This window comes from Carassius carassius, chromosome 44 (genome assembly GCF_963082965.1).
Source record: "Carassius carassius chromosome 44, fCarCar2.1, whole genome shotgun sequence".
NCBI classification, from domain to species: Eukaryota; Metazoa; Chordata; class Actinopteri; order Cypriniformes; family Cyprinidae; genus Carassius; species Carassius carassius.
The window spans coordinates 21152966-21164534 of record NC_081798.1 but is presented as its reverse complement, the minus strand read 5'-3'; the positions used below and the strand labels follow the sequence as shown (position 1 = coordinate 21164534).

Here is an 11569-nt window from a genome sequence, read left to right as displayed (position 1 = left end):
CAATGTGCATAGAGCACATCAAATATGGTAAACAAGGAAGTTGATATCGAACAAATCACATTGGTTCTTGCTGGTCACATGCACATTTGCATATCTGAGTTTGTCATGTTGGATGTGCTTTATGTATTTTTGTCAGCCATTATTTACATGACAAGTTTTCATATAAAGCATGCATGCATCGCTTAAAAAAAAGCACTTTGTGTTGTGAGAGATCAAATTAAAGTCTTATGGGTTTCGAAGGACATGAGGGAGAGTAGACAGAAAATATAAGTGTAATTTTTAGATGAGTTTACTATTTAAGTTTTTCTTTGCATCTTTACATTATTTTACATTATTATTATTATTATTATTATTATTTTCTTTTTTAACTTAATGGCAATATTTATTAGATTATTAGATTTTTTTAAACAGCATAGAAGACAATACAACAAATGCTAGCTTAATGTAAATAAAATATTAAACTAATTTGTGAATTTTTATTACAGTATCGAGAACTTGAGAGAAATATGTTCTTACCTGTTATGAAAATTGTCACAATAAAAAAAAAAAAACTTGTACTTCTTTGCCTTTATCAGGACAAAAGACTAAAAAGTTAGGGGTGTGATGTTGGGGAATTAAACCTGGGTGCACATTAGTTCTTTGACACGTCTTGACTTGTGAGCATTTGTACATCCCACCGTTTCACACAACCCATTCTCACTCCAAAGGTGTCAAAAACCAAAGCATGGTCAAGCACCCCTAGCGTCACTTTTATGACGCAAAATGTGCCTCTCGGCGTCAAAATATCGACGCACTACGACCTTCATTGCTTTCAGTGGGAAACTTTTGGCGTCAGAATTTCGACGCGAGGACATGAGATGTTTATCGCTATGAAATCACGTTCAAGAAGTCTCATGCACCACACATCGCGATACTTGCTATCAGTTCCACAGTTTGGGTGAGTAGTTGTAAATACGCTCTTTTAATGCCTTTTATAAAATGTATTCTGTCTTCTTTATTAATCAGATTAGCGCCATATGTTTAATCGCTGTATTATATCGGTCATCTGCGGCTGTCTTTGAGTTTCATTGTGTTTAAATAAATGAACACAGCTGCTAATTAGTGTGATTAAACTCTATCTGTCACGTGACGTGCCATAGACCTTCGATCCGTTTTATATTAATTTCAGGTTCAATGATGTAAGTTGTATTTGTAGTAAAATCATGATAATCACGACACTTACAATAGTAATAAATGAAATGTGAAGTTAAAGGTGCTCTAAGCGATGCCGGGAGTCGTAACTTCTCGTTGACGTTCAAATTGTTGTCAAACAAAACGTAGGCTAGCTAGACCCTCCCTCCTCCTCATCCGTGCACTAACCCCCCAAACCCCACCCCCAAATCTTTCTTGTCGGTTATTGGCTGGAACAGTTTGTTATGTTTTGTGGTGCGGGTGAGCCCAGTTTGTTTTTCTTGTTGTTTTTGGAGCCTGTGGTGTCTAGAGAGACCCCGTTTTTTACAGTGTGTTCAGGAGACAAGCAGCTAGCGGATAGTGAGGAGATGTTTGCTGGATGTGACAAAAAATGTTTTGGCCTAAAAATGTGTGACATCACTTAGAGCACCTTTAAAACACAGTAAACGGGACATTTACCATGTTTTTACCACAGTAACTGTAGTTTTTCTATGGTATATTAGTAATCAATACAACAATACAATAATCACCAAACCAGCTATGTTTGTATCACTGTAATGTTAGTGTTTTTATGTGCTTTTATATGACAGATATCACAGTAATCATGTCCTGTACCATGCTTTTAATACATTTTAATGTAAATCCAAAAAAACAAAAAACAAATTATAAATAAATAATTAAAAAAAGTATTTTTCCATCTTGCAGTTCATTCATATCAGTTTATATCTAAATATTTTGCTCACAGATCATTATTAACATTCTGTATATAATTCAATTTTATTTTCTCTCCCCTTTCTTATTATTTTTATTTTTAGCTGAAAAGACGTAAAGGAAGCAGTCAGCCCAGTGGTGTTTGTGGAGAGGTATTCCTTCAGAAATGGAGAAGACAGAAAGCTGCGGAGGCAGACATTTGCAACAGTAAGTCTGTGATAGTTTGTCCCTTTTATCAAACATTCCTGCTGTTATCATTTGTACAGCATTTGTTGTTTCTTAAACTGTTGCACTGTCCAAATACCCACACTTGCCATCTTTGCACTTGACCACTTGATTACTTATTTGACGTCTTTCCTGTATTTGGCCAAGTGTTCGAGTGAGCATGATGACCACAAGTGTGTGTCGAACTTTTCATGACCTGATGACAGTGGTTCCCAATCCTGATCCTGGAGAACCCCAGCACTGCACGGTTTTGGTGTCTCTCTTATCTGACAAACACACTTTTGAGGTCTTGGAGTCTTCACTGATGAGCTGATGAGCTGAATCAGGTGTGTTTGATCAGGGAGACATCTCAAATGTGCAGTGTTGGGGTTCTCCAGGACCAGGATTGGGAGCCACTGCCTTATGGGACACTTATGTGTTTACAGAGATTTTTAATATCTAATTATCAATATTTCACATACTGTACATTGGACAGCTTTCCGTGACCTCTTGTGAGATCTTGGCAAAAAGTCTGACGATTTATTCCAAAACAGGATGCATGATAGGATACACTAAGCGTTGTATAGTGCTCCGGAGCAGTATTGGAGAGGTTTAGTATGTGTTAAGGATGCTGTGTTTTGGCATTATTAAGACTGGGAACAGTCTTTTGCACACACTGTCACGTACACACACTCTCAAGTGGCCAAGACTGCAAGTGTGGGTATCTGGACAGGGTCAAAGTCTTAAAAATGAACCCTAAACACAGTCGCACATCACAGTCTTAATTCAGTTTAACACTTGTTTGATATTGTACAAGCCCCAGGACTGTCTCATCTGACACTATCAAAAGAATTCATATGAATATAGCTCGCTATTAATTACTTGCTTTTAATAATGGATGCATTTAACATTTAATTATACAGCATCTTTACTGAGGCTGCTTTTATGGTCTAAACAAAACCCAGTGTAATGTATAAGTTACACGTAATTAATAATATTTCCTTCCTTTCTGTCTTACAGGATTGTTTGCAGATAATGCTGTTCTTTTTTTTCAGGTCTACAATATCGAGCTCAACAGCTCTTTTAAGAGCCAACCCTCACAAACCTTCCTAAAAACTAAAAGAGCTATTACTGAGTCTGAGCGAATCTTGCCATGATCAGCTCTTCCCAGGTACATTTGTTTAGAGTTTTTTTGAATCAACATTTACTCCTCAAATGCTCTGGTCTGAATCTTATTTTAAATTAGCTTAATTATATGTTTAATGAGCAATATTAATTGCACACAGAGTAAGTAGAGATTATCTTGTTTCACAGAAGAGAAGGAAGACCACTTTATGATGATCTCTCACAGAACTGTTCATGTCAGCCTTGATTTTTTTTTAATACTATTACAATTACAGCATGTTAGCAAAGTGTGAGTGGGCATTTTTAATCTTATGTTTTTAAAAACACACCACCTGTTTTAAAAGCAGACAAGTGTCATGAAATTGGTTTAGTTGATATAAACGCCAATTGACATTATTTCATTGTTTTGTAAATGTAGTTTTATAAATTGTGGATTGATAGTTGATTGGTTTGAAGCCAGGCCTTACACTGCACAGACTAAAACACATTTGTGAGAGAAGTCAGGAACTTTGGAGAAAGATTCTAGAGGAAAAAAAGACACATTTACTGCATCAGCCAAATGAGGGGTTTTGACCAAGTGATGCTCTTGAAAGGAGTGAAAGAAGAGGATGTGGTAAATTGTCTTCAAAGAAAAAGCTTCTCAAAAGGTCTTAAAACAGCTTGTAGAATGGTAAGTGTACAATACTACAAGGGTCATAGTTGCTCACCCTGCTAAAATCATGCAGAACATAAGCTGAGCTCTCTGTCCATTAAACAACTTCATCTGGATTGTTTGTTTCACTTTGACCAGGTCTGGGATGTTTGGACTGAGAGATCCTCTGACTGAGAACAAGCTACACCACATCAGTGCTGGACATCAACCACAAATTGTTTCCAGACACGAGAGAAGAAGATCATGACGGGGAGATGAAACCAGTTTAGATGTGATGATAAGGAATCATTATTTTCTGAAACAGTATCACATGTCTTATATGTATCACATGATCTGTATCACAGATGACTGGATGGGACTGTGTGACTTTTAAGGACATTTCATCACTCATTCGTGTGAACTGATTAATATATGAGGTTAATGTATTTTTGATGATAATTATTTTCCTTGAATCTTATTTGTCTTGATGCTACTTTATCAACTTTATAGTCTATGCTTGAATTAAATGATTTTACTAGGTAGGCTCATATGTGTTTATTTTAGACTTGGAAAAACTACATATTAATAATTGGGATTATTTTTTACTTAAGACATACACATTTTTGATCAGATTAATAACATCTGGGACATCCGTACACTGGAAAGTTATTTTTTATATTTTAGTAACAAATATGCACATTTTTTGCAAAATAAAGGGAGTTATGAGATTAATTATTTTGCATTACAAGATGGTGCCATGGGCTTTATTATTACAAACACTTGAGGGATAACTGAGAATGTAGCAGGAATGATCAACTTGGATCTTGTACTGTATTCAAACCAAGAGCAGGCACATTACTGATGTCCAGCATCTGAGGAGCAAGATACAGGGGTGAGGAGGACATATAATAATATGTCCTGAAAATTCACAGCCAATGACATCAAAGTTGATCAGCGGCGTCACACTTCCTCATCCATTTATGACAGATGTCTTTCGTTTTTCGGCTGACGGGATAGATCCGGTTAACAATAGGTTAAATTTGCTACTTATTAGATTCTGCTCTATTAACGTCTACACCTTCCTTGAATAAATGAACAAATAAATACATAAAGCATAATGAACATGCATATTTTTGTAAGGATCTTCCATTATTTATTGATATGTCAAACTCATTTAAAGACGTACCCAAATTACTCTGTCACCAAGCTCGTTTTTGCCACCATAAAGATTAAAAAGGCAGTTATGTTGTAAACGTTAACTATTTTCAGTATGCAAATGAAAATGCTTTTATTAAAAAACAAAACAGTAAATACAGTATGTCTTTCAGAGAACACTGGAAAAAGATCAATTTTCTTAAAAATTAAATTGACCAAAATGTTATACAACACAATGTAAATGTTTCAAACTCACAAAATAACATCATGAAGACATGCATGTCAAGTGTGCAATATCATCTATAAAACTCTATCAGCACAGCATCAAATAAACACTGATTGTCCGAACAATGGAAGACAGAGAAAGTGTTCAGGAAAACAAACACCTGCTATCTTTGACAAAACATCATGAATTCACTTCATGACTGGAACTAGGGGAAGACTGTGTATGAATATCTCCTTTACTAAAACTCCTGATGAGAACTGATGCTTTTTTTATGATAAAAGCATTAGGAAGACACCAAGTAAAGTTTACTGTATGAAGCTTGAAAAAGAGAACACAATGCTTTATCAATACAAAAAATACTATTTTTAACTATTGTTTTCATCACTGGTTCTGTAATGTATTCATTATGAGCTTATAGTTAAAACAAAGTTACATCTTCTGCAAAAAACAAACCACTGCAAAGTCTAATCACTGATCCAGGGACCATTTCTGTGTGTGTGGGGGATAAAGAGGTAACGAGGTGAGTCCTTGTGCATGATGGAGAACTACAATGTTATCTGCAAACAATCCTGTAAGACAGAAAGAAAGGAAATATTATTAATTACGTGCAACTTATACATTACACTGGGTTTTGTTTAGACCATAAAAGCAGCCTCGGTAATGCTGTATAATTAAATGTTAAATGCATCCATTATTAAAAGCAAGTAACTAATAGCGAGCTATATTCATATGAATTATTTTGATAGTGTTAGATGAGACAGTCCTGGGGCTTGGATGGGCCAGTTAAAAGTGTTAAACTGAATTATTAAGACTGTGATGTGCGACTGTGTTTAGGGTTCATTTTTAAGACTTTGACCCTGTCCAGATACCCACACTTGCAGTCTTGGCCACTTGAGAGTGTGTGTACGTGACAGTGTGTGCAAAAGACTGTTCCCAGTCTTAATAATGCCAAAGCACAGCATCCTTAACACATACTAAACCTCTCCAATACTGCTCCGGAGCACTATACAACGCTTAGTGTATCCTATCATGCATCCTGTTTTGGAATAAATCGTCAGACTTTTTGCCAAGATCTCACAAGAGGTCACGGAAAGCTGTCCAATGTACAGTATGTGAAATATTGATAATTAGATATTAAAAATCTCTGTAAACACATAAGTGTCCCATAAGGCAGTGGCTCCCAATCCTGGTCCTGGAGAACCCCAACACTGCACATTTGAGATGTCTCCCTGATCAAACACACCTGATTCAGCTCATCAGCTCATCAGTGAAGACTCCAAGACCTCAAAAGTGTGTTTGTCAGATAAGAGAGACACCAAAACCGTGCAGTGCTGGGGTTCTCCAGGATCAGGATTGGGAACCACTGTCATCAGGTCATGAAAAGTTCGACACACACTTGTGGTCATCATGCTCACTCGAACACTTGGCCAAATACAGGAAAGACGTCAAATAAGTAATCAAGTGGTCAAGTGCAAAGATGGCAAGTGTGGGTATTTGGACAGTGCAACAGTTTAAGAAACAACAAATGCTGTACAAATGATAACAGCAGGAATGTTTGATAAAAGGGACAAACTATCACAGACTTACTGTTGCAAATGTCTGCCTCCGCAGCTTTCTGTCTTCTCCATTTCTGAAGGAATACCTCTCCACAAACACCACTGGGCTGACTGCTTCCTTTACGTCTTTTCAGCTAAAAATAAAAATAATAAGAAAGGGGAGAGAAAATAAAATTGAATTATATACAGAATGTTAATAATGATCTGTGAGCAAAATATTTAGATATAAACTGATATGAATGAACTGAAAGATGAAAAAATACATTTTTTTTATTTATTTATTTTTTATTTGTTTTATTTTTTTTGGATCTACCATAAAAGGTATTAAAAGCATGGTACAGAACATGATTACTGTGACATCTGTCATATAAAAGCACATAAAAACTCTAACATTACAGTGATACAAACATAGCTGGTTTGGTGATTATTGTATTGTTGTATTGATTACTAATATACCATAGAAAAACTACAGTTACTGTGGAAAAAACATGGTAAATGTCCTGTTTACTGTGTTTTAACTTCACATTTCATTTATTACTATTGTAAGTGTCGTGATTACCACGATTTTACTACAAATACAATTTACATCATTGAACCTGAAATTAATATAAAACGGATCGAAGGTCTATGGCACGTCACGTGACAGATAGAGTTTAATCACACTAATTAGCAGCTGTGTTCATTTATTTAAACACAATGAAACTCAAAGACAGCCGCGGATGACCGATATAATACAGCAATTAAACATATGGCGCTAATCTGATTAATAAAGAAGACAGAATACATTTTATAAAAGGCATTAAAAGAGCGATTCATAGCGATAAACACAGGGGCGTAGCCATCTTTTCAGAAGTGAGGGGGACAGAAATTACACACACACACACACACCCACACACACACACACACACACACACACACACACACACACATATATATATATATATATATATATATATATATATATATATATATATATATATAAATAAAACATTACAATATAACGTTTCTATCTATATAGCCTACCAGTCAACAGTTTTTGAACAGTAAGATTTTTTTTATGTTTTTAAAGAAATCTCTTCTGCTCACCAACCCTGCATTTATTTGAAATATTTTTACTATTAAAATAAAAAAATAATAAAATGTAATTTATTCCTGTGATTTAAAGCTGAATTTTCAGCATCATAACTCGTCTTCAGTGTAACATCCTTCAGAAATCATTCTCATATGCTGATTTGCTGATTATCAATATTTAAAACAGATGACCATATTTTTTCAGCATTCTTTGATGAATAGAAGGATCCAAAGATTAGCATTTATGTGAAATAAAAAGCTTTCACAACATTATACACTATTCCATTCAAAAGCTTAGAGTCAGTATCATTTTTTTTTTTTTAGCAAGGATGATAAAGGCATCATTTTACAAAATATTTATATTTCAGATAAATCTTCTGAACTTTCTATTCATCAAAGAAACCTTAAAAATATTCTACTCAGCTGTTTTTAACATTATCATAATAAGTTTTTTTGCAGAATATCAGAATTTGTGTGACTGGAGTAATGATGCAAAAAAAAAAACAGCTTTGAAATCTCAATAATTTACATTTTGAAATATATTAAAATAGAAAACTGTCACCCCCCCATATTTTTAAATAGGCATTAAAGTGCACTATCCAAACTTAAATTGCTGTAATTTATGAACACTTTGGAATATAAACCTAAGGTTGGTCTCTTTTTAAAGAAGAAAATTAGCAGATTTTGGCAAAAAAAAATGTAAGTATCAGAAAGTTATAGAAGTTTAAATGTACTGTAAATAATATGCGCTATATTAATTTTATTTTATTTTATTTATTATAAATATTTTACATAACAGGTTTTACTCTAAAATTGGTATAAAATTAAAGCCTTGAGTCTAAATAAGTTATGTTACAAATTTAAAGTTGATATGAAAAAAATATTTTATTTAGGGCGTCATACCACACACAGCCACTGGGAGTCATCAAAACTATTTTGAATTTTGCTTAATGCATTTTTCTCTAGATTTCTCTGTGAATTTTACATCTATCTGAAAATAACCACCAAATATGAAATCCTAAGACTCAGACCTTTCCAATGATATGTTTGTTGCCAAGATTATAAAAGGTTTTGGTTCTAGAAGACCGTAATGCATTATGTTTTACGACACTAGTACCATTTCGATGGTAAAGCAATGTCTGATTTCAAAATGGTTTTCACAGGATGAATCTTGGGCTTCCAAGCTTTGATAAATGATATGATATATGATTTATGATGATTACTAAAAGATTTTATAGAGAAAAAGACAACAACAAAAAAGAGTGCCAAATAGGCTAGTAAAAAATATGTAAAAAATTGTACTGTTTTGCTGTACTTGAGATACATCTTTATAAAACATTAACAAGCTTACTGTCCAAAACTTCTGACTGGTAGGATACTATAGGCAACTTTAATTTTTTCTGTAATTTCTAGCTTTTAATTGGCTTATAAATCTATAACTGCTGGACAATAACAAATAATAATGATTTGTTTATATACAACAAACACTTTTTTTTATCACATAATAAGGCAGAATAGTTTTTATACTGTAATAATAGCATTTTTCATATACTTTATTTATCACCTGCTGGAGATGACTTGAAAAAAACACATTTTGTCGCAATCATGTCTGTTTTTCTCATAGACTGTATAAAAGGTTTTTCTGTGAACAAACAACTGTTTTCATACAAGGATAGTTGGACGCTGTTGCCCATATTAGGAGTTTCCTGGTATGATTTTCTGCATGAGTGCGCCCTCCGGCTTCGAGTATGAATTAAACACACACTGCAGGAGTGTTTAGCGCTCTGTGATGTACGTCTCGCCTTCTAAGTCCAAATTAAACATCAGGTCATGCGCAAACTATCCTGTCTTTTTGAGTTTAAATTTTAATTTATTCACACCAGCTCTTGAAAACCTCTATACGAACACACTTGACCGAAAAAGTGCAGGGGACGAATTTCCGTGTTATCAAAAGTGGGGGGGACACGTCCCCCGCGTAATCTACGCCCCTGGATAAACATCTCATGTCCTCACGTCGAAATTCTGACGCCAAAAGTTTCCCACTGAAAGCAATGAAGGTCGTAGTGCGTCGATATTTCGACGCCGAGAGGCACATTTGGCCTCATAAAAGTAACGCTAGGGGCGCTTGACCATGCTTTGGTTTTTGACACCTTTAGAGCACTAGCAGCGCCAGGATTTTTATTGTAGGTGGGCCTCCAGAAAACTGGATGGGCCAGTTAAAATACCCCCCCCCCCCACTCTGTGCTGAAGGCAAGCTGACAAAGAAATACACCTTAATTGTTGGCAGTAAGCTAACTTCATTAATCTCTTTTGAACATTCAATACACAAAAGACTGAAACGGAAGTATATCTTTGGAGGTTCTGTTTCTCTCTCCATTTATTTACCCAACACGGCGGGCAGGGAACTGTCCAAAATTATTTAACTGTTTCTTATAAATTCAGAATGATAATAAAATAAGCTGCTTTGTTTTGTTTTACGTTTCATATGAGCAAAACTGTCTGTGTCTGTCTTGAATGAATGACGTCCGCCAACATCATTCATTTCATTGGATCACTTGCTGGTGATGATACAGAGTCCACATGTGGGGTAGAAGCAGCTGATTGGCTGAGAAGCTTTCACTCAAAGCTTTCCTCGGGCTGCTTATTGGATGAACCGCTAGAATGAAAACCACTCACTACTCATAGGCCTGGGCCAAAATGGGTGGACCTGGACCTAAAATGGGTGGGCCGGGCCCAATGGTAGCATCACGTCTGCTTTGGAGTGAGAATGGGTTGTTTCACAGCACCAACAGACTTCATTGGCTTTAAGCTAAAACAAATATTTTTTTTGGATTTGGGGTGAAATATTATCCACTCTTGGCAGGTTTTGTGATGTTGACTATAAAACTTGTTGCGTTAGGTTTGTTTTTTAAGAGCATCAGATCTATTTTCTTTTCCTTTCTTTCTTTTTCTTTCTTTCTTTCTTTCTTTCTTTCTTTCTTTCTTTCTTTCTTTCTTTCTTTCTTTTGACCATGTGTTGGGAATGTGTCCTCACTTCTGATGTCCACAGAACCTTATGCTTTGCTTTACAAATAAAGCCAAATGCCACCAAAGAGTATGGGTGAAAACTGAATTGTTTATTTCCAAAATATTTGTAAACAAGAAATTGACTGAAAAACTGAATTGGGTTAATACTATAATCTCTTTAAATCAGTAAAGAGTTCTGAAGCATCTTCTACTTCCTTATTATTATGTTCTACGTGTCAGTATAGTAGTGAAGTCATCAAAACAAAAAAATGAACTTACAGTAACAATTAAAATGTTAATGTTTCATAGGTAATTGATGATTCATAGGTAGTCCTGCATTATGTTTTGATTAGCAAATGATGAAAAAAAAAAAGGTTTTCACATCACATTAATTATGAATCTGCATATTACTCCTTAGTAGTTTTCTGGGAGGCACAAAAAATAGAATTTTTGCTTAAAAAAAAAAAAACAGTTACTAGAATAGTAAGAAAGTTGTTTTTCTTTGTGACTCTAATAACAGGAATGTACTGCTGTGTCATTCAAGGAAATGTTATTCAAAGACAAATAAAAAGAGAAAAAAGCTAAAAATATTATTGAGCTGTCAAAATGGTATTTTGAGAAGATATACTTGATTATATAAAGGGTTGGGCTTACACTTGAGATGATAAGAAGATTTTCATGTCAGTCAGCGAGACCGATGTAGGGCTAGGAGTG

The 11569-nt window shown here is 34.8% G+C and overlaps 1 protein-coding gene and 1 long non-coding RNA gene across 2 annotated transcripts in view; one reads left to right on the top strand and one right to left on the bottom strand.

Moving 5' to 3' along the window:
- The window catches only part of LOC132126715 (small integral membrane protein 7), a 224619-nt gene that overhangs the window by 55224 nt on the left and 157826 nt on the right, over window positions 1–11569 (top strand). The gene's annotated exons all lie outside the window — the stretch shown is intronic.
- LOC132126483 (uncharacterized) lies at window positions 5104–5780 on the bottom strand. Its single transcript, XR_009427398.1, has 2 exons — window positions 5518–5780; window positions 5104–5479 (listed from the first exon to the last, which is right to left on the bottom strand). It is a non-coding gene; the product is annotated as an uncharacterized LOC132126483 (long non-coding RNA).